Source organism: Ursus arctos, unplaced genomic scaffold (assembly GCF_023065955.2).
Source record: "Ursus arctos isolate Adak ecotype North America unplaced genomic scaffold, UrsArc2.0 scaffold_21, whole genome shotgun sequence".
NCBI classification, from domain to species: Eukaryota; Metazoa; Chordata; class Mammalia; order Carnivora; family Ursidae; genus Ursus; species Ursus arctos.
In genome coordinates this window covers 42399870-42423681 of record NW_026622886.1, presented here as the reverse complement: position 1 = coordinate 42423681, position 23812 = coordinate 42399870, and the positions used below count along the sequence as shown (strand labels likewise).

Below are 23812 nucleotides of genomic sequence, written 5' to 3'. Positions count from 1 at the left end.
TACATTGAAAAAAGCTAGATTGGAAGGAAGGAGAGACAGACACAAACAGAGGGAGGAAAAGACGGAAGGGGACTAAAGAACTAAGACCAAAGCAGTCTAAGTCCGTTTCTCTCCAGCTCCCTTCTTCATGCTCCAGATGATTCTTACATCCAGTCCTTCCCAGGCCACAGCCTGGCCTTGTACACTACCCCGTGGGACGCCACAGCTGAGAAAAGCCTCCTTTCCTGTTCCCAGCCGGAAAAAGGGGCCTCCACTCGATCTTTTAATTCGGTCATTGTCTTACCATTCTCATAATACAGGTCCTCGTCACAGGAATGAATACTTTCTCCAAGTCTTTTTATTTTTTCGTCCAATAATCTGAATAGTCTCTGGAAGACAGATATTCCGGCCACGAGCAGTAGCGACCACTTACCGAAGCACTGTCTTAAATCTTTGCTCTCTTGCTTAAAATTCTTGACATCTTGCTCAATCCTCGCTTCTGTAAAAGTGATATTATCGTTTCAATTTTAGAGATCATTGAGTAAGATGTCATATAGCTTTAGCCACAAGTATCAACGAGTACCAACACATATCGTTGGTGACACTGTGGAAGACCTTGCTGCTTTCCCTTTGCTCCTGTGTGTGTTTCTGTCTGCCCCCTCACCCCCCTTCTGTGGTCTCTGATTTATCATGGATATCTTCAGATAGAAACTTTGGATACGGGATCCTGGCCACTTTTCCTAGTTTCCTCCAATATTTTTTTTTCCTTTTTTAAAATAGCTCCTTATTAGTTCTTGGAGCACTGTCCAACTTAAACTGAAATGCACACCTTCACGGTTTTCTTTTGGTTTCTTATGTGCTTCCTTTTTCTTACAAAAGCCTAAGTACCTTTTGTCCGAGGGTGGACTCGATTCAGAGACCCAAATTCAACTCTTAAGTTTCGGAACTGTATAGACGAAGTCAGAGCAATTAGAAGTCACCGAATGTCAGGAAAGAGACCTGGCTATTAACCTTCGCCGTATGCCATCACCGTGAAGTTTGCTCCTTTCAGCCGTGGGGCCCTCACGGTGATCAAGACCCTTGTGAATAACAGCAGTAAGTGATGAGGCTTGAGAAGAAGGATGGACATGTTCTAATCCTAAAAATGATGTGGGTCTAGTAGAAACCCATCTCTTTATTTCAGAACAAGACTTTATATATCCAGGTTATTTGGAATACTTTGATAACCTCACATTCACAAGCTTAAGGCACAAGCAAGTTCAGAAAGATGCCACTGTCTTGAGTGCTAGGTCTGCGAAAGAAGTGCGTTTTTTGTTAGAAAAACAAATATTCAACGATTGGCATAGCAGACACCCTATCTCTAGCACTTGACTTTAAAGTTAGTTTTAGGGCACCTGGGTGGCTCATTCAGTTAAGCATCCAACTCTTGATTTCAGCTCAGGTCATGATCTCAGGGTTGTGAGATCGAGCCCCGAGTTAGGCTCCATGTTGGTGTGGAGTCTGCTTAAGATTCTCTCTCCCTCTCCCTCTGTGCTCTACACCCCCACTCTCTCTCCCTCTCTAAAATAATAATAATAATAAAGATTAGTTATAGATAAAAGGATAGCTGGGCTTAATAATGGAGCTGAGCCAGTTGATGGGACGATGAGCCTTCTGAAAACCCTAGTTTGCCTTCAGCCTTCCCCGGAAGCAGGTGACAAGGTAGTTAGGGTCCACATCCTCTGCTCAACAGAGCAGCTTCTCTGCTGGCACATTGCTTGGCAGAGCTCCAAGGGAAGCTGTGTGATGACAGAGAGATTAGGAGGCAGGCAACAGGGCTGGGTCACGTGCTCTAAGTCGTCTATTTCTCTTTTTGCCTTAGCATGGTCGATTCCACTAACACGGCTTGTCCCTAAGCCAGGCCTCCTACTGAGCACTTGGGCATTTGAATTTCCATCATATCAAACAATTTCAATTCCATTTTCTTGTCAAACTTGTCATGATGGGTTACCGCATACTGTAGCTCTCCCCCAGCCCCTAGAGATCAGGGAGTCTGTGTGGAAATAATACCTGGTGAAGGTTCGGTGTTGTTGAATATCCAAGACTTGGGGTTCACCACATTCCGTTATATGTTTAGCAGCAATTCCTGAGACACCGTATATATTCCTTAAAATATTATCTGTAACTATACTTTCTTCCCATTGCTTTTTCTGCTTGTGTTCTCCGTACGAGCCCCAAACACTCAATAGTTGCAATCCTTACCACATTTCCCAGAATGATTCCTTAAGGCAAACGATAAATGTTTTAAAATTTCTTTAAACTCCTGTATATTATTTCAGTAAGCAAAGCAATTAAAATCTCTTAAAATGGTAAAGTGAGCTTGATGTGTTCTGTACATCTTGTCATTTATTTCTCCATAGGATACAGTACTTTAACATTTTTCAGTACTGTAAACATAGATGAAAAATTGTGACCTTATCTGTTTCAAATTTGAAAAAAAAAAGGAAGAATAAACAAATGAAGGAAAGCATGTTTTTGGGGGTGCAGTCTTCATAGTGGGCTTCAGCCACATAAAGACCAAAAGCTTTTAGACATTGCTTCCCACATCTAGAGCCATTGTGAAACTCATCCCATCAATATGTCTGCAGCAGGCCATGGGTGTCCACGTCGGTCCTTTTTATTGTTCTGTCACTCTGAGTGTCACTTTTCTTTTGCACTTCTTCTGCCCTTTTAAGCAGTCTCTAGAGTTTACAAATGAAGTGAAGGGAACAACGCAAAGTGGTATGGTTGACAGGTAGTCAACCCTCTGTATGTGGTTGGAAATGCAGGTTAAGTTTCTGGAAAGAATCCTGGATTTGGGATCCATTCAAGGACTTAATGTCAAGTCTTAGCTCTGTCAGTTTTTAAGTAGGGAAGTCCTTTACCCTCTCTGGGCCACAGTTGTTTTTAACTCTGAAATGTAAATCGTCACAGGATGATAATGCTAATATATAGGGGAATATGAGAATGAAATGAAGCATAACATTTTTAAAAATGAGAGCACTCTAAAATTTATAGAAATATAAAGTTAAAGAATAAGCTGCTTTGAGGATTGCAAAGCCCCTAAAGTTGTCATTTAGTACTTACGTATTCGTGCTCTGGGCCAGGCCCACACTTAAATTCTTCCTTTCAGATTAAAACCTATATTGCTTAAAAAATACGTTCAGAGAAAGCAGTGCTGTAGGACTTTACTCCACTAAGGGAGTCACATTAGACCTTATGAAAACAAAAATGTCTTCATTATTTATAATCATGATTCTCTTGTTTTCTATTTATTTCCCCATGCAACTTTTCTTTTATTTTTTCCATTCCTTCTGCCATTTTGTGCTGTTCTGTGCCATGCCATTCTGGGGCAGTTTTCCATCTCTTCTTTCTCTCTAGTGAACTCCTTCAACGGTTTCCTCCATTTGAAACAAATTCCACCCTTCATCTCCTCCCCGGGGTTCGTTGTCTTGACTTCTGCACAGGAAGAAGATTCCACAGTGTTGCTTAGCCTCAACTCCACTCCACACAGCCCTTCTGGTAAGGAAGCTTTCCTTCATGTTGCACTTGAAGCCCATTTCCTATTCTTATTTCTTTAGAATGAGTTTGAAAACAGCTGGTTACCATCCTTTAGGCCTGTCCTTTCTAGACGTTACTTCAAAAACATTATATCACTTTTCAGTCTTTTTTGTCAAGCATGAGTTATAGAACTTCCTTTAACTTTTACTCCTCAGGCGTACTGTTCAGCTTTTTAATAAGCTGCATGGTGTAATTGAAAGAATATGGGCTTTGTAGTCAGACCTGGGTTGACATCTGGGCCATGTGACTCACTGGCTGTTTGACCCCAGCCACAGCACCTAACTTCTGTGAACTACAGTTTCCTCATCTGTCAGGTGGGGTTAATGGGACCCATCTCACAGGGTCCTTGCCAGAACTGATGATGCATGTAACATTCCTGGTGTATAATCAGTGCTCTGATAAATGTTAGCTCCCTCCCCCTCTCCCTCTCTTGGTGCTTCTCTTCTACATCAGGTCATTTCCTTCTAGTTATGGAGCGTGCGATTGAACGGTGTTAAGAATTGGAAATAATTCTGCTTACCCATTCCTCAAGAATATGCTTTCCCGCTCCCCCCATTACACTGTTCCCTCACTAGATCCCTTCCGAGGCATTCGTGCCATGGCCATGGGCTACTTCCAAGAACCAGCTCTAAGAAGAGAACATCCCGGGGAAACAATATCTAAAGGAGTCACTTAATGGACATTGGAGGAGTCCAGGATAGCTGTTGACCTCATTTTCACCTTGAGGACTTTCTCAGGTTACTTCTGTGCGGCTTGCCCGTGGCTCTCTCCAATAAGGAGACGTGTCGGATGTCCTTCAGATCACTTCAACCCAGAGTCGTGGGTTTCCACTCGGGTCTAGATGAACCCCAGGATGCACTTTCACTGCGGCTGCATGTGGCACCTTGTGGAAATTAGAAAAGGTCACCTGCTCTCAGCAGGCACAACGCCATGCCTGGCATGGCACCCTTGCGTGGGATTAACCTTTTTGTAGAAACCACAGTGTTGGCTCTGGTGCGGTTTAATTTCATAAAACAGGTGCTCAGGAGTACTTCACCGCCATTGTCTCTTCGGTGTCATCTGATAGGAACCCTCCCTTATTCCACTGGCCTTCCCCCTTGCCTCTATCTGTTACCCCTCTACAGTTTGTAAATGTCGTTTTATTCCCCGCCTCACATTTATTCTCGTTACTTCTGCTGGTTCTCGCAGTTTCCTTACATGCACTTTGGAATATCTGCCTCGACTTCCATTTTCTTTGTGGAGTGACTCTTTATGTTTAAACTCTGTGCAATTTGGGATTAAGCCCAACAGAGTTTCCTGAAAACTCCAACATTCTATTAACAGATTCTTATTAGAAATGAATTGGCAAAATCCATATAGCTGATTTATTTCAGTGTCGCTTTCCCTCTTCTCTACTCTTCCTCCGGAGACGACTTTAGAGACGAGTTCTGTGAGCATCTAAATGGCCTACACGGAGGTAACGGGGAGAAGGGGAGAGGGGCTGCCGAGGGACTTAGATAAGCCGCCCACTGAGAACTTTCCCAGGAAGTGAGAGTCCCGCGGTTCTAAGAGGGGTATGATGCTCTCTTCCTTAACAGGAAAGAAGAGCCTTTTATGCTAAGCTCACAACTGAGGACAAGTCCCACATAGAAAAATAAGGGAATGCAGTGAACAATTAAGTTTTCCAAAGTCAGCCAAGTGAGTGCTGGAGACGGGGGAGTGGCGAGCCTCAGTCAGCTTGTTCTTCTATCCAGTAACCGATACTTATTCTTAAATTCATCTCAAGGGGGTAGAAGAATAATGTAATGCAGGGGCGCCTGGGTGGCACAGCGGTTAAGCGTCTGCCTTTGGCTCAGGGCGTGATCCCGGCGTTACGGGATCGAGCCCCACATCAGGCTCCTCCACTGGGAGCCTGCTTCTTCCTCTCCCACTCCCCCTGCTTGTGTTCCCTCTTTCGCTGGCTGTCTCTATCTCTGTCGAAGAAATAAATAAAATCTTAAAAAAAAAAAAAAAAGAATAATGTAATGCAAAAAAAAAAAAGGTAACAAGGGATAGAAATGAAGAAATAAGAAACTTGAAGATAAATGAGAGGCAGAATTCCCTGACAGCATGATATACTGACTTCGGGTAAGTTCTCTGACGTAGATGCGTGGAATGCCATTATTAAATCTGCCGGGTCTCCATTTTGTTCCATCCATTTCTAATGTGCCTGTTAGGCCATTGCCTCCCTGGGAGCATAACAATTAAACAACTATTGAGTTAAGTAAATAGAAAAACCTAATAAATATTCATATAACTCCAGCTTGAAGCATTTCTTTTATGCTCTATAAATCACTAGAAAACATGTGACAGGAACCGTTCCTGATCTGTTTGAGCATGTGCAGGATGCCCCGAGAAAGCTTTCCTGTTTATCACTTCTTTGAGTGTATTAATGTGGATGTATATTTTTACTTTGAGATAGTTAATATCTGGAATAGCTCTTGGGCTGGGGAAATAGTGGCGAAAGTTTGGGTCTGAGGAAATCGTACAGCAAAAGCATGAGTAGGACTTACAGAAGACTGAGGGGAGGGTACAGGGCCAAGGGGACAGTGGGTGGGAAAAGGAGGCTGCTGGAAGATGGACCTGGGAACTGGGGACACTGGTGTCTCTGCTGCTTATGGGGAGGCAGCCAGCATAGGCAACTTTGGGACGAGAGATAATAAAATTTGGTTTTGACATGTTTGATTCAGATGACAGTGAAATATCTACTTGATGTATTTTGTAGACATTGAGAAACACGGGACTGAAGAGAGAGTATAAATGTCCGACTGGAGATGGGGATCTGGGGCTCTCCCGAATGTAGGTGCTAATTGAATCCAAGTTGGGTGCACCAAGGGAGTGAGTAGAGAAGGGAAAGAAGAGCAAGGGGCCCCAAGCTGAGGCCAGGGGACACTAAGTGAGAACACACCAAGGGAAGAGGGAGAAGGCAAAGAAAAAGCAAGCAGAGATATTTGAGAAGCCCCATAGCCTAAGACACATGCCCTTGACGCCATGATGTCGGGAATCCCGTCACAGTGTGAATGGTGGCTGGATCTCTGGAACTGGGGAGCTGCTGAGAAGTTCAGCTCTTGCCTGGTATTTGATGGCTCTCAGAGAAGTGACAAACACGAACTAGGACTGCAGAGAGACGGGCAAAACCCAAACCGAATCTTGCTAGGTCCATGTTGTCTAACACAGAGCTTCGTAAGATAGCATTTGTTTAATGAATGAATGCGTGTGTGAATGAGTGAATGGATCAGTCAAATAAACAGTTCTGGGTAATCATGGTTTTTTGCCATAAATGAAAGGATAATAGTATTGTAGATAACTAGTAAATATAACTTAGTAATAGTACTAAGCAGTGTCTATAAATGTCGCTTCATGCCTAACACATAGAACAGGCGGAAGGGAGTGAAGGAAAGAAGTCACAGACAGGATGGAGGGGAGAAACAGGAGTAGTGAGTGAAGAAGGCCAGGGGTTTCCTGGAGTGTGAAGTCAGAGAGGTAAACAACTTCAATTTGTGGGTTTGGACTTTAATTTGTGTATCTCTACCTGTTTTTCAAATTTGTATCTCTTCTCTCTGATAGAAACTTTAAGCTTCTTGGCAAAGACAAGGACTACTTTTGTGTATCTCTTTTTTTTTTTTTTTAAGATTTTATTTATTTATTTGAAGAGAGAGAGAGAGACAGCCAGTGAGAGAGGGAACACAAGCAGGGAGAGTGCGAGAGGAAGAAACAGGCTTCCCAGTGGAGCAGGGAGCCCGATGCGGGGCTCGATCCCAGGACCCTGGGATCACGCCCCGGGCCGAAGGCAGACGCTTAAGGGCTGAGCCACCCAAGCGCCCCTTGTGTATCTCTCTAGTACCTAATGCAAGCGTTTACTCTACACTTACTGGCCGGTTGAACGAAAGAAAGGCAAGTTTTCAGTGCTTTCTAAAAATATGTAATTATCTAGAAATTTAGTCACAGAAAACATCTAGTTCTGATAAGTCAAAGTAAAATAACCCCTTTTCCACTCAGAGGAGGCTTTTATCTTTGATTATCTCAATAATTTACCCAAAGCCCTACCTGTAAAGAGGGTCTAGATACATTGACTGTGAAACGTCCTTTAGAAGCAGCTATACAAACGTCCTTCCTAATTTTAGCAACGTGAAACATGTGCCTAGAAGATTTGAAATATGCTTCTTTCTCTTCCCTGACTCCATTTTTGTTCCATTTTCATTAGAATATTTGTAAGTCTTTGCAGATGAATTAAAGGCAGTGCCGATCTAGAGGGAAATCAGACGTGTGTGTAAGTTTGTGGTAGGAGGACTTATAAAGAAAGGTCAAACTCGCGTAGTGACGTGGAATGTACCCGTGGGAAAGCTAAGCAGGGCTGGTGAGAAAATTGGGTGGAGGCAGTTAATTAACTTTGAACCTGGGAAATGCTTCAACGCTTAGTCTGTGAGATCTCCCTCCAAGAATGCGGGACACCTGGAAAACTTCAACTGTTTTATTTCCAACCATTTGTATGCAGTAATGATCTGAATAAGAAAAATGACGTTGAAAGCATCAAACGTGTCATTTTCACCTTCTTCTAATTTAAAAACACCGGAGCACGTTTTTCCCAAGCTTTAAAGAAAAGAAATAAAATACACCTTTGGGGAAAAATCAAGATGGTCGTGCTGATGAGTATCAGGAGGCTGGAGATTGAAAACAGTCAGTGACAAGTGTATATAACTTTATAATATTCTACCACAAACACTCCAAGAAGGGCAAGGAAGAGACTGTTGAAGAGGCAACAATGTTATTTATTTATTTTTTTTTAATTTTTTTTTGTAAAGATTTTATTTATTTATTCGACAGAGATAGAGACAGCCAGCGAGAGAGGGAACACAAGCAGGGGGAGTGGGAGAGGAAGAAGCAGGCTCCTAGCGGAGGAGCCTGATGTGGGGCTCGATCCCATAACGCTGGGATCACGCCCTGAGCCGAAGGCAGACGCCCAACCGCTGTGCCACCCAGGCGCCCCAATGTTATTTATTTTTATTAAACATAGAAGAGTTGTTGCATCCACTTCCCGGCGCGATCCCTGTTTTTAGGAGTGATATCAGTGATGCTGTGAAGCAAGACATACCACTGGGTTGACCATGACTTTCAAAGCGCTTCTAGATGTGAAAACATGTTTCTGCAGGAGGGAAGGGGGACCATTCTGATAAAGCAGCGGGATGAAAAAGAGAAGGGAGGTCTAGACAGTCTTGTTTCATCTGATAGAACTTTCCCACAGAAAATGGACGAATATCAGATAAGAACATTTTATCAGACCTCACAGACGTCACAGACACATCTCTTTGGGAGCATTATGCAGCGTAGACTTGCTAAATTCCAAACGTTTAAGAGGGAATGCACTCGAAAAATATAGACTGGCGCCCTGAGAGGGACAATAGCAAGCCTGCATTGTTCACACTGACGGATACATTTGGCATTTGGGCGTGCTTGTTAAATGATACATAACACAGTCTCCCTGAAGAAAACACAGCAGTCGCCCATGAGCTCCTGGCTCAAAAGAAAGCTAAAGTGAATTACACAAGATACCTCATAAAAAGATGGTAGTGGTACTAATAAAAAAAAAAAAATGTGCTTTTCTCCTTCCACTTTTGTCTGACTTTCATAAGAGTGGGTGACAGCAGAGGAGCCTTAACCATGATTGCAGAAGGCAGATATCCATCATCTGTTAATTCCAGGCATTAGGAGCAAGAGTAAGTTAGCAGCCTAGGTGAAGCTTTATTTAGTTCGCAAGGGTAGGTGTTTCCGGCGCAGATCTTTGCAGATGAAATCGAATCTACGAAACAGAAACTAAACATTATTTCAAAGGCTAACGCAACAAATCTCTAAGGTTTATGAAAATCTTCTATTTTCCCATTTCAGGAACGATAGAGAACAATGTGGAAAAGTGTGACATGTTCTCTTACTTGCCCTGAGAATTAAAATGTCAGAGAACCCATCATCACTGAAAGACACGTCATGGAAATAGGTGGTAGAATATGTATGCAAGTGACAAAATGGAATAAAAAATGTCACCAAGTAGTGTTCAGACCTGTTCTCTGTTTATTTGTGGCCTTATTGAATATTTACCTCAATCCATAGAGGATTCAAGGCTGCTTAAAAGGAACACAATGGACCTCAGGCAATCTGAGGCTTCAGGGACCAAAGATGGACTCTGAGGTTCATGGCATTGAGAGGTTTGCCACTTTTCTCAGGGACGAGGTTGAATTCTCGCTCCTAGAAGCTGAAGTTAGGGAGAAAATCATTCAATTCTTGGATGAAGTGAGCCAACACATAGCCAATAGTCACATCCTGATGAGACCTGTTTTTTTTCTAATTTGAGTTGACATGGTAACTTCCTTTAAGAGACTGAACAATTGGGGGGTTTTGTGTGTGTGTGTGTGTGTGTGTGTGTGTGTGTGTGTGTGTGTGTGAGAACAGCCAAGTGAGAGATGAATCCTTGGTAAAAGTTGGAGAGGGAGCTAACCTTTGGTTTGAGGATGTGCACAGGAAACTCTTGCCTCTAGATAGTAATACAGTTTCAAGAGAAATCTCCAAACCTGAGCAAAATATTTCCTGGATTCCCAAATTTGGAGACTGTGACTTTGGGGGATTTGCCAATTCCTGAAAAACAGCAAGAGTCTACTAAAATGTAATGGGAAATTATGGAGAAAGGGAAAAGGGCAAGGAAAATGTAAAGATTTGTTTAAAATGTGTATTTTAGATCCAGTTCTCCTACCACTAACCACTTGGCCTTGGGAAAGATCTGATGACTTCTTTAGTGCGACAAAATTGGAAACGAGGTGAAACTGCTCGTCCCCGCTAATTGCTGTGCCCCATGGAAGGTTAGCTTCTCCTCTGTCTGATTTAATTGGTGACTATGGTAAATCAGCCAAGTTAAAGAGAAGCAAAAAATCCCTGTGGCTGTACTTATAAGAAGGCTCCTAATGGACCAGGAGTTCTGGGTCCTTTCCCACTCCCAAAGCAGAGCAGTTCTTTTTTTATTATTTATATCAGCTGATGTTCTGAAGACTGTATGTGGGGGAGGAAGGGGAAGAAGGAGGATTCTTAGATGAAGGAACACTCATCACCTGCTATGGGCTTACCTGTATTACGCACAAGTCACTGTCAGTTCTCAGGCTTTTAAGGATTCAGCAGGTGCAGTAGGGGGCTCCCCTTGCCTCCCCACTGGACCAGTCAAACAGAATGTATTAGTGCTGCTGAGAATCGAACTACTTCCGGTACCCGGTGAGAACCCGGGGTGGTGCGTTCAATACAAGTGCCATTTTGTGGCTTCAAATGGGAGCTCTAGAGTTTGTCTGATGAGAGATGCCAACGTTTCATAGCCCCAAGAAAGCTTTCCCCAACTCCTACCCCAGCCTGCCTTGGAAAGGATACTACTTAATGTTAACTGAACTAGCTCCTGTTATCATGGAGGTCTGTTTTGTCTTGGTTGACTCTGGGCGGTGGAAGCTTACCCTCCTTCTTAAGCTCCTTCATGTTATTAAAGCTTCTTTTTAAATGAACCCACTTCAAATTAAAGTATAAAATTATTTGAATATAGCTTCATCTGACTTGCGTCTAATCCCATTCTTCGTTTTGCTGGGTCTGTGGATAATCTCCAACTACTCCAAAATGTTAATTTCTGGGCTATAAATTAGACAGGACAGACACTCAAAGTTTGTAAATGCCTTGGGGTTACAAGTCCCACTTGTCCTCTATCCTGCCTCAGCCTCCCCCACAACCCCTGACACACATGCGTCGGAAGTCTCTTGAGATAGTAGTAACTGTGCTGTGGACTCGGTGGGGTGCTGGATGGCTCAGAGTTTCTTCCCACCTTTATATCTTCTCAAGATAGTGGTCTCACACTTATTTTCGTACAAATATCCAATTTACTTTCCCTTTCCTTCACTCTTTCAACTCTTTCCAGCTCTTTAGAACATGTCTTTCCATTTTCTCCCATGCCTCTTCCACCATTTTGTCATATTGCTTGAGTGGCCCTGGCAAGACACGTATCAGAGAAGAGAGAAACCATATGTTTTGAGGTAAAATTTAATAGAATAAAGAAAGAATGCCATTAATCTCCAGCCCTTGAAAATGCCCAGAAGCTCCCATTCAGACCCTTCTTAAGAGTTTCCATTCACTGTCTTTTATTAAACCCTGGTATTCTTCAAACGTCAAATTCCAACATGAATTTTAAAGATACTTCTTACAAACTTTTGTGTAACTCTTTTAATTATTTTTTCCCTTAAATTTCTATTACGAATGTGCTAAGTTTTAGGTAGGCTTTTGTCCCCTCTGCCTGAGAATCTAACCACCATTTTTTACCTTTGATCACTCAAGGGACAACATCTTCTGAATTTGAAAAAAAATGACACCCAACTCGACTTTTGGACTGCTTCTCTTCTAGTAAGGATTTGGTCGGCCTTGAGCAGGAGGAAGCGTTCTAGCTTATGAAATACAGCTTAGGAAAACACCACAGGTGGGCAAGGAAATCTCCTTTCGGAGTGCTTGGGAGGGAATCCGACGTACAGTTCAGGTGTGTGCTTAAGACGGAGGGTAACCAGCCATCCGGAGGAGCCACCCTCTGATTCTGCTCCTGAGGCCATCTCTGCCTTCAGGAAAGAGTTCTGCTCGCTGCTCCTAGTATTTTGTGAGCCCTTGCCCTGTTCGTCCCTGTGTCCGATACAGGGCTTCATGGTGGGGCACTTAGTAACTGCTCCCTGAATGGAGTTTAACCCAAGGCTAATTAACAGGTCTTCACCGTCAGATTGGGAGTAAAAAATGACCTCAGGGGCGCCTGGGTGGCACAGCGGTTAAGCGTCTGCCTTCAGCTCAGGGCGTGATCTCAGCGTTATGGGATCGAGCCCCACATCAGGCTCTTCCGCTAGGAGCCTGCTTCTTCCTCTCCCACTCCCCCTGCTTGTGTTCCCTCTCTCGCTGGCTGTCTCTATCTCTGTCAAATAAATAAATAAAATCTTAAAAAAAAAAAATGACCTCAGATGAGAAGCATTATGAACTACGCAGGTTGAATGGCATCAAGTAATGCCTGGAGCTCCAGTGAAGGGAAAGCGTGCAGATCTTAGGGGCATTTTCAGTTGCGTGCACGGAGATGTGAACGCGCATGTGTGTCCCCACACACATTCTTCCCCAGTGGAAGGAAGGAAGTGGAAAGGGGAGAAAATAGAGCTGTTGACTACGGAGCCATAAAGCTGTTTTCAGAATGACTGCTTCTGTTGTATTGGGGCATGCTTCCTTTGAGGAGGGGTATATCACGCATCCTCTTTCCGTTAAGTCTATTTTGGGAGGAAATTACAGAGGATAATATGCTAGCAACTCCCAGGGACCTCTCATCAACACAGCCGCTGTTCTCATTACACACCTGCTTAGAGCAAAAGAAATCAAACCCCTGTTCTCAGGGACACCAACCCAAGATGACCAAAACCTCCACTAAATCATTGTGTTTATGAGGGAGGCTGCTGATTTTTGAAAAGTGTTAACTTTGCCCTTAAAAGCAGTAAGTGCTGGTGAGAACAGTGGGGCCTCTGCGCATTCAATCCATTTCAACAGTGGCAAAGCCTAGGAATTGTTTTCAAAACAGTGTGGGGCTTCCTACTCGGGGTGAAGATTTATCTGCTTTTGGCAACTACCGGGGTTACTATGGAACAAGAAGTTTACTTCTCAATAGTTTTACAAATTACGTGTTTAACTTTGTCTCCATAGAATTAATTCCTGGGAGGCGAGAGGAGGGGTGGAGCCCAGGCTTTCCAGGCTGGTTTACAAATTTGAGTTTTTAAAGTAATCGCTGCAATTTCCCCCCAAAGCGCCGCAGTGCGGTGAGGCTCTGTTGCAGCCTGAAGGCGGTTTGCATCCTGCATGTACACTGATTTACACATTAAAATAAAACAACTTCAGTGTTTAGCAATAAAAAAAAAAAAAGCTGTTTAATCATTAAACAACCACCGTTTTTTCTTTTGCCCTTTAAACCTGCATTCAATCAGCTTGGATGCTGGTTTACAGTCTCGTTAACTGCTGAGATCACAAAGGAAGGGGTTAGCAGGATCAACACCAGCCAGCAGGAAGCCCTGAAACGCCCCCATTGTCACAAGAAACATTTAGCAAGAAGCTCCTTCAGCTGTCTTGCAACACACACTCGGCTCTGAGGGAGGTATGTGGTGAGAAAAATGCAACTTTTAATTCCAGAAGCAGCCCTGTGTTCGTTCAAGGAAAGGAGGGGGGAAAAGTGTTCTTGCATTTCTTCTCCTGCGTGGCCATGTTGGTCACTGTGATCTGTGAAGGAAGCAGGGGTCCTCCCGCTGCTCAGGCGTCACGTCCTTGGGAGGATATGTCATAGCAGACCATCCTGGCCTTTTTTGTAAAGGGAGGAGGAGCTGCAGTGTTTTTATGGCCTTCTTTCAACACATGGGAGTTTTATCACTCATCTTAAAAGTACAACTTAGCGCCATTTTCAAACCAGCCTGAGTTCGAGCCCTGGATTGTTTTCACAAAATGGCCCCTTTCTTCCTCAGAGCAGGATGGCCACAGGTGCCTATTAATTGCTCTGCTGGTAGGAACTGAATTTATTCCCTTCATGGTAGGGAAACCAAGAGTGTTTTCTGAAATTTAATTCTGGGAGCTACAATCCGTTACGCCAGGCTCTAGGAAAGGATCACAACTTTCTGGAGATGAATTGCTACTTTACCACAGACTGTTTGCCTTTTGATTTCTTATTTTACCTCTTTTGGGTGTTCATTTGTGCTGCCAAATGTTTAAACCACACTGGAAAAGACAGTCCCTCCCTTTTAAGTGGCCAGGTTCTAGGCAAAATTGGTAATTGTTTCAATTTTGAAGAACGCGGGGACACAAGCAGTTCTTTATGTGGTGTGGAATTGCAAAATTTGACAGTGATCCCCCTTTGAGATGGAGATATGGAATCCTAGAGAGGTCAGGAGACTTGCCAAAGACCTCATAGCTCATTTGGTTCATTGTGCTTTTTCCGCCATCCACACCCCTTCACTAAGATATTACGAATGCTTCCTGAAGTGCCCTCACAGAAGATAAAGTCTTGTTATGTGTCTCTGTTTTATATATTTATCCTCAAGACAGCTCTGAAGTCACCGGCATTCTCACCTTCTTCAAACAATCCCATTCCTTTCATTTATTTAGAGATCCCCGTTTTCTAATTTTCCCACCATTTTGACGTGGTCTGTGCACACTAGACTTTTAGAATCTGAACCAAATCATACAGGGAATTGGCCAAGTTTTTGTATAGGTATTTGGATACTGTGTAGACAAGTCCTACATTTCTCTGCTCTCACAACTGCTGCCCAGAGAAAGACTGGGTGTTCTTCGGCCAGTCTGTTGAACCATTTCTCTCAAGAGCAAAACTTCCTCATGTTTTCCATGCTTGGATTTCAGGGTCATATCTTGAACACGTGATTTTTTTTAAGCAGGATTTTGTTTTGATAGCTATTGCGCATCATGACCACAAAATTAAAATAATTTTCATCTCCGAAGACCTATTTTAACTCACCCTTGTTATTAAAATTAAAAAAAACAAAACAAAAAACTCATCAACTTGATCTTTCCTGAAGACAAGCATAGTGAAGCAGCCGGTTCACATGGTAGATAACAGAATAAGCCTTATATCAGTTCTTCAAGTATCTTATGTTAAGTCCTTCAATGAATACCCATTTCCACTGCATTTTAAACTAAATCCAACTGAAAATAGCTGTAATTGAAAGAGGATTGTCGGTCAACTCGCTAGGAAAAAACAGTTGATCAAACTAGTTGCTTGCCCTTACCCAGATAAAATCGCTGATTGATTATTGAACAAGTTTTTCTAATGTGCCAAGATATAAGTTGCTCTAATTATCTTACACATCAAATGTGGGGTATGGCAGGGAACAACAGGCTGTTCTTACATGGTGATAAGAACTGTGGAGAGAAGGAAACCCGTGAAAGTTGGAAATGGATGAGAGGGAAAAAGAAGGAGGTGATACACTCAAGAAAAGCTGAATGAACAGGGACTATTTTCAGAGTAAAATCTATTGTAAACCCCGATATAGTTGAATGCTTATGAGAGATGCTTTCAGCAGCTCCTCTGTTTCCTGACGTCTATCCTGTACCTGAAGAAAACGCTTCTTTCCTGTGAGCTGGACAGTAGGAAGTAATCTATCTTCAACCTTGTTTGGTTTGTAAATAACACTGTAGAAAAAGGCTTTGAGCTTTGGAAAGCCGGTCTCCATGTGTTCTCTCTCACTCTTGGAGGTGGGTTAAAGGGCATGGCCATGACCATCACCTCATTCCTTTAGTCTTTCACCGGTTGTTTACAAAAGGTTGAAAAATGTGCCCAGGGCCCATGCCTGCCCCTCCGTGGACCTAGCCCCACTTACGCGGGCTGGCAGGCAAGCCCAGCTTTAAGGGAAATGGAAGAGAGAGTTTGGGTGAGCTTGGCATCTTTCAACATGTGCTTTCCGCTTGCTCCTACTGAATTTTTAATTTCCATGAAATGTCAGTGGGCAAGCAGACACTGGCCTTCTTTCTTTTTGTCTGCTGCTTTGCAGCTATTGGGATACTGTGCTTTGGATAATGAAATAGGTTGTCATTTCCTCCCCCAAATAATACAGTACAAAGTGGAAAGGCTAATTTCCTGTGGAACCTCTAGCAGGTGGTATTTCCTTAATATATTGTTTTTAACCTTTAGGAAAATTGGTATTATGAGTTGATAATTTGGAAAATTAAAATAGCATCAACGTTCCTACATTTTCAATAAAACAATCAAAATCGTAGTGAATTTGAAAAAAATCAAACTGGAGTACTGTACCAGGAAAAAGCATAATGTATTTTGTTTTTAACGTGTTATTATTAAAGTTTATTTTAAAGTTATGTTGAAGTTTAAATTCACGGAGGACAAGAAAAGGGATATGGCACAGCTGAATTTCCCAATTCATTAGGAGATTTCTTTTAAAGAAGGGAAAATATGTATTTTTAAGTTTTACTCTAAACCTTTGGGGCTAACTAATGTGTTGGAACATGTAGTCAGTCGCACAAAGAGTTAAGCATGGGACTGTTCACATGGCAAATCTGAGTTGAGCTGGAGGTAAAAACATCTGTATTTTTCATTCATTTGCTCAGCAGCACTAAATTTCAAGCTTGTTTTTTGTTCAGCATCAAAGAAAAAGTTGTTTTATGGTTATTGGATTTTTTAAACTCGCATATTTCATGAAAGGGACTCAAGTCACTGGATCTTTATATTCTTTTTAGTTACTTTACGGCCCAACAGCCCTTCTGTGCGCCATCTTGTTGAATAAGGAAAACATAATTTTATTCTTTTTCTCTTCCTTTGAAGAAAAAATTTAAGAGGTTTAAATACCATTCACATTTTGGAATTTCCTTCTTTCCTTCTCCCAAAACCATCATCTCACAACCACGTAAAGCGATCCAATGTTGAAAGACTTAAGAGATTCTCACAACTATAAATATCCCTTATATGACTATAACTCCTCTGTTGATCGAGGGCAATAAGAATGGAGCCCAGGAGCTGACAAAGTTTATGGCTACGTGCGCGCGTGTGTGTGTGCGTGTGCTCGCGTGCGTGTGTATTGATACATATCCAAAGTTTTATGTGTCCAATTATACACAGTAATTTTAGCATACAAATTGCTGATTAGGCATCTATTCTTTTTTCTCTAAATATTCTGAGTGCGTGGACCTATTAGTTGCCAGGGACCAAATTGCCACAACCAATGGCAGACTAAAATGTTTACCAAATCCAAGAAACTAGTCAAGTTTAAACTAGTGGCTCATTTAAATAGTCATCTTCATTCTTGAATTGTTTTGTGGCACAGTTTGGCTTCAAGATCCAGATTTTCAAGTGCAAGAAATCAATATTTTCATCCTGAGACGTACAAAGCAAGATACTTAGCTTCCTTGTCATTGCCCCCCTCCTCCCCAAAAGGAAGGGAAAGTTAAGAGTTGGGGTCAAAACTAGAAACTGTAAAATTTCAGCTAATCTTGGACTTTCCGAACATATTAATTTTCCAGATAATTGAATGTTAACATCTTCAATTTTTAACTTTAAATTCTGATAATGTTGTTGTATATGACAATCTGGCTAATGTATACGGTGCATGTCTCTGACCACATTTGTCAATGCACTGAATATAATTTTATGTGTTTCTTGATGACGTTTGGTCATTAGCATAAGCATCACTAGACTTGTCAAGTGGCAAAGATCATATTCTTTCATCCTTTCTCCCTTTCTCATTTCTTGAATGCTCACTATATGAGAGGAACTACGATGGCCCCCGCCCCATCCTTGGCACCTAGGAGGTACTCAATGAGCGTATGTTGAAGAAATGAAGAAATGAGGGAATAAATAAGTTCGATGGATAGTTATGAGGGTAGATTGAGTCCAACAACTGAGTTGTTTTGGGTGTAGTACCAGGCACAATGGTAGCTGAGACTATAGATGGAGCAATAGGGTCACAAATTATGTGGACTACAGGAACGAATGTGTTCATCCCCAGGCCAGCGGTACCCTGTCCCTCCTTGAAAAGTACTTAGAACATGAGAGTAGCTTTCTAATCATTGACCACTTGCTCATGAAATTGGAAGAAACCTACGAGCTGCTGGACTCTGGGCATCGCAACAAGGCTACTGTCTGCCCAACGTGTGTTCAGGTCAAAAACTAAAGCAACTACCTCTTCAAAGGGTTTCCTCACTTCCCAAAAAACAAGTATCCCAGGGGTGGCACAGTCGGTTAAGCATCTGACTCCTGGTTTCAGCTCAGTTTGTGATCCCAGGATCCTGAGATTGGGCCCCACGTGGGGCTCCATGCTCAGGGTGGAGTCTGCTTGGGACTGTCTCTCCCACTCCCTCTCTCTCTCAAATAAATAAATAAATCTTAAAAAAAATGCAAATATCCTAACAACATCAGCCAATGGACTTTTCCTTGCTGCTGCCATTTTGGCATTCTGGGCACATATCACAGACACCAACTTGCCAGTTTTGTTCACCACACCTCTGTTCCACACACACTAAGTTTGTTCTTGGGGTGTGACAGAGTAGCATGGCTCCCACTTGGAGAATTAGGGCCAGGATACTTTGGGGGATGGATTGCATTCATACCAATACTTTATCTTCATTACACCCCTACTCAACATCATGTGGAGGGCAAGTGTGGTCTTTGGAGACAGACAAGGTAGGTTCGAACGTCTGCTTCATCCATCATTAGCTGCTTATCAGCTGCGTGGGTAGCCTTGGGGAGCTTCCGTCCACTCCTCTGTCTTCATAAACATGAAGATATATAGAGGAGACCTTTGCAAGAGCTCCATAAAAGCTTGTTACTTGTATTACTGCTACCTTTATCAGAAGATAGGGGCGCCTGGGTGGCATGGGGCGCCTGGGTGGCACAGTGGTTAAGCATCTGCCTTCGGCTCAGGGCGTGATCCTGGCGTTATGGGATCGAGCCCCACATCAGGCTCTTCCACTATGAGCCTGCTTCTTCCTCTCCCACTCCCCCTGCTTGTGTTCCCTCTCTCGCTGGCTGTCTCTATCTCTGTCGAATAAATAAATAAAATCTTTAAAAAAAAAAGAAAAGAAGAAGAAGAAGATTGCATACACCTGACCAGACACAGCACCCAGCTAGAAGTGTTTTTTCAGCTTTCCTTAATATGTGTCCTCCGTGCAGAAGCAATGCTGCAAGTTCCCCTTTCACTTATCCCATCTAAACAATCTCTACAGAGTCTGGAAAATAGATTGAATTTCTCATGAAAGCCAGTTTGTATTAACATTTCATATAGAGGTGCCTGGGTGGCTCAGTCATTAAGCACCTGCCTTCAGCTGAGGTCATAATCCCAGGAGGTAGACTGCTTCTCCCTCTCCCACTCCCCCTGACTGTGTTTCCTCTCTCGCTGTCTCTCTCTGTCAAATAAATAAATAAAATCTTTTTAAAAATTTCATATATTGAAGAATCTGCACAGTGAATCAAAGGTAATTAATGCTAAGGGATAAAAAGATTACCAAAAATAGGCACAAAATTACACCCTGATTCCTCAAGTGGCCTTCCCTAGGTAAGTCTACTGTTCTAAGACTGAAAGAATAAATATAAAAGATGGTGGGAACTATCCACCAAACATACCTTTAAACTTTTTTTTTAAAGATTTTATTTGTTTATTTCAGAGAGAGAGCACAAGCAGAGGAAACAGCAGGCAGGGGAGAGGGAGAAGCAGACTCCCCACTGAGCAGGGAGCTCGATGTGGGGCTCGATCCCAGGACCCTGGGATCATGACCTGAGCCTAAGGCAGATGCTTAACTGACTGAGCCACCCAGGTGTCCCCATCTTCATCTTTTTTACCATTAGCTTGCTCTCTGTAAGCAATAAGCAAAAGTGAAGATATTTTCTAATCGCTAAATTTTTACTCACCATCTCTAAGGAGAATCAGCCTGTCCTTAATTTGCTTAAACCCAGGGAGACACCAATCACTAACATCAGCGTAGAGCGTGGAAAGCAGCGCCAGCGTGGACCCACTTTATCAGCAGCCTAAAACTGTTCTGGGACTAGAGCCTGTGCAGAAAGGAGCTCTCAGAAGCAGCCGCAGAAATCTTTTGTAAACAACCGTATCAACCATACCTTATTTCCTTTTTTGCCTCACTTTGCTGTAGCATTGTCTCTCTTTTGGAAGTTATGTAAGTGTCTGTCAGCTGTCTGAATGCCTGAGAAAATGTTTATATTTGTTTGTGTGGTTGCATGACGGTAGCCCTCACACATAAGGGAATTCTTACATCTGCTTAAAAAAAAAGCTACCTTGGGGCGCCTGGGTGGCTCAGTCGGTTGAGCATCTGACTCTTGGTTTTGGCTCGGGTCATGATCTCAGGGTCCTGGGATCGAGTCCCCGCACTGGGCTCCCTGCTCAGTGGGGGGCCTGCTTCTTGCTCTGCCTGCTGCTCCCCCTACTTGTGCTCTTTCTCTCCCTGTCTGACAAAAAAAAAAAAACAAAAAAACTTTAAAACAAAAGAGCCATCTAAAGAAAATACGGTGTCAAGGGTCTAAGTCACATTTAAAGGGCACACTATGAGATATTATGCAACACAGTGTGAGTAATTGAAAATTTACGCAGATTTTCAACAGTGGTACTTTGTAATGTTGGTAAAATATAGGTAGATAAATCAGTATTGCGTGGATCCAGTGGTATTTTCCTGTGCTCACTTTTTCCAGTTGTAAGCAACGGCCATATTCTTGAATAATATTAGCATCTTTTTATGCTTCAGTCTTTTTGCTTTTCATGAAACGAATACTGGGATTCCTGATATGGACCGGTTCCAAGTAAACCCTAGGCCCCTTGCTCCTCTACGCACCTGTGATTTTACTACCTAATGTGTCGAGGCTATAGCTGAAGGATGCAGAGTTTGCCTTCGTGAGAGACTCAGCCCCTATGCCAAGTCAGGCTCCTCGTGCCTCTGTTTCCTCTCTAAGAACCCCAAGTTTTGGAGCACCCCTACACGCCATCTCTTAGTGATGAGTGAAACGGAGGAAATTCTGTTCTGACGCTTACCTTTGTTAATATGAATGAAGGCTCACAAGTTGATCGTGGTCTGCAAGTAGGCTGAGGAACTGGGAAGGTAAGCACTCAACTCAGAGGCCAGCGTTCTTCAAACTATTATCCCTCGGTGTCCTCGTCTTCTCCCTGAAGACCTTGAGTGAGCGGTAGCGTCCGTAAAGGTATTAGGAGATGCTGACTTAGCCACTGTTTTGGCAGCCAAGCACGTGTCACCCCGCAGAACCTGGCGGGATCTTGAGAGCAAGAGAAGGAAGGAGTGGATTTTCATGCCAGGGGTCAGAACAGAGAAAGCAGAAGAGCCAGTTACAGGTTCCAGCAGTGACAGCAAGATGGCTTCTGAACTGAGTGGTAGCCAGACTCTCTCTTCTTTCCTTGGTCCTTCTCCCCCTGTCGCCACAGCCAGGAGTACTGGCTCTAATGCCTCTCGGTAGAAGGGAACTTACAGAGTGTGCATGGCTTAGCATCCTGACGATACTGTATTTGTTGAGTCTTTGGGGGTAAACATCGGGAAAATTCGATTGTTGGCATATTCAAGCTCTTTCCCATTAGCTCTGAATTCTCTTGGATATCAAACTATAGGTTGGAAATTAAGCTTAATTTTAAGGTTATGTTTATACAGGGAGCATTATCAATTATTAGAAACATTAGAAGTGTTGCTAAGTAAGTAAACTGAAAGTGAAATGTCATCTCTTAGAGGCTGCTTAACAGTCATTGGAGAGTAGTCTGTTAGTCATTGGAGCACAAAGTAGCTACTCGAAAATTTGTTGAATACATGAAATGTTTTTGACAGAAATATCTGCATAATTGCAGTGTGTTACACATGCTCGTTATAGCCTGGAGGCATCTGTTTGAATTGGGGCTTTTTTTTTTCCTGTCTGTGTAACACACTTGCAGACACGATGTGAATATTTACTGCTGTTACCCTTTTAAAAAGTATATCTCTTGACTCTTTGAACAGCCTAAGCATTCTAGAGCTAGTTTGCAAGCAACCCATAACTTGGAAGAAGGAGAATTAAGTTTGCTTTCATTGACATTCTAATTTTGTAACTTGCTGGAAATTCGTTTTGGAGAGAGGTACTTTTGGAAGAAAATATTAAGAGTTTCGTTTTTGTTTTGTTTTTTACTCTTGCGATCTAATTGGCAATCATTAATTATATTTAATAAAATACAGGCTCCTTTCAAAAGAAATCCCTGACAATAGTACATTTTAAAGCCAGGCTCTCTTTCCCAGCAGCCCAGGGTGTTTTGAAGATAGGAGAACAAGGGACGCACTTCAAGTCTGAAGTCTTGCGGGGTTGCAGTTAGCGCTTTGGGCGCTGCATTCTTGATGCAGCGTCATATTACAGTAATATTATGAAAAAAGCTACAGGGAGTTCTCAAACATGCCTAACACATAGAGAGCTTTAATGTTCACATGGCTGGATCTATTCAACAAATGGGATCTGTGGGTCAGATGCAGTTTGCAAGCCACCATTATTAAGTTGTTTTACTTTTACCATTAAGTAATGGTTCCTTGTTAATATTATGAATGCGTGTGTTCTTTGCTCTCTCTGTAAATCTTTTGTTCCATTCTCTCTGTCTCTCGCTCTTTTTTTTTTTTTTTTTTCCTTTTTGGCCTTACAAGAATGTGGGGGAGGACATCCCTATCCACAAATCAAGGGCTTTAAATAGCCAGGCTAGAGCTGAGTGAAGGAAATCAGGCTAGATAACATCTTTGTAAAATGTATGCCTATGAACTCTGCATCACACAATACAAAGGAAATTGCCATTGTCCTGTGCAAGTTAGGTGAACAAAGCACATAAAAAATCCTGTTCTGGTTGCCATGCATATTCCTGTGCAACCAAAACCGGAATCTCGAAGGCCACAGAAATGGCATGGCTTACGGGACACGTGGGCAAATGAGAATATGGATTTGAAATTTATGATGCAGAGCGTCCGGTAATCATTCACCAGAGGGATACCTAATTCTTTGATACCGAACAATGGAAATGAGAAACAAAGAAGAATGTTGCTGCTGTTGCTATTACTCCTAGGATGACTACTGCTGTGACGGTCACTACCACTACTGTTATGACTCTGTCACCACCGCCACCTTCCCTAGTGCGATTGCACAATGTTTATTAAGTTCTTACAGCCAGCAGCTGTGCTCTTAATGTATTTAAGAGACATTAATCATTTTTAATCAGCCCAACACACTAATGAGCTACCCACATTATACAAATCAGTAAATTGAGGTTTACGTCGTTACCAAGTCACATAGCCTGTGCCTAGTTGATCCCAGACCTGATTTCAGTGGCCTTTCTGGCTCCAGAGCTGTGTTCTTTACCACCGTCTTAAACTTCCTTTCCCCATGTGTGAAGGGAATAGATCTCTGCAGGTACCAAGATGTCACCTCCAAACCCTTCCAAAGGAAACTGAGTTCCTTGAGGGAGAATTTCCCAAGGCCAAAAGCTGCTTCTGGAGTAAATGGAAAGCAGCTTCCATATCCTGGAAACAGCAACTAAAATCAAAGATAGTACCCCATAAATGCCTTCCTTTATAAAAAAGAAAAGAAGAGAAAGAAAGAAAGAAAGAAAGAAAGAAAGAAAGAAAGAAAGAAAGAAAGAAAAGATGGGCAAAACAAAACAAAACCTACCACCACCACAGTCCCCCGTAAGATCAGAGATACCTA

General features: G+C 42.6%; 1 protein-coding gene across 1 annotated transcript in view; it reads left to right on the top strand.

The window, feature by feature from the left end:
* Positions 1 to 23812, top strand: part of HMGA2 (high mobility group AT-hook 2) — a 137955-nt gene that overhangs the window by 81763 nt on the left and 32380 nt on the right. The window lies entirely within an intron of this gene.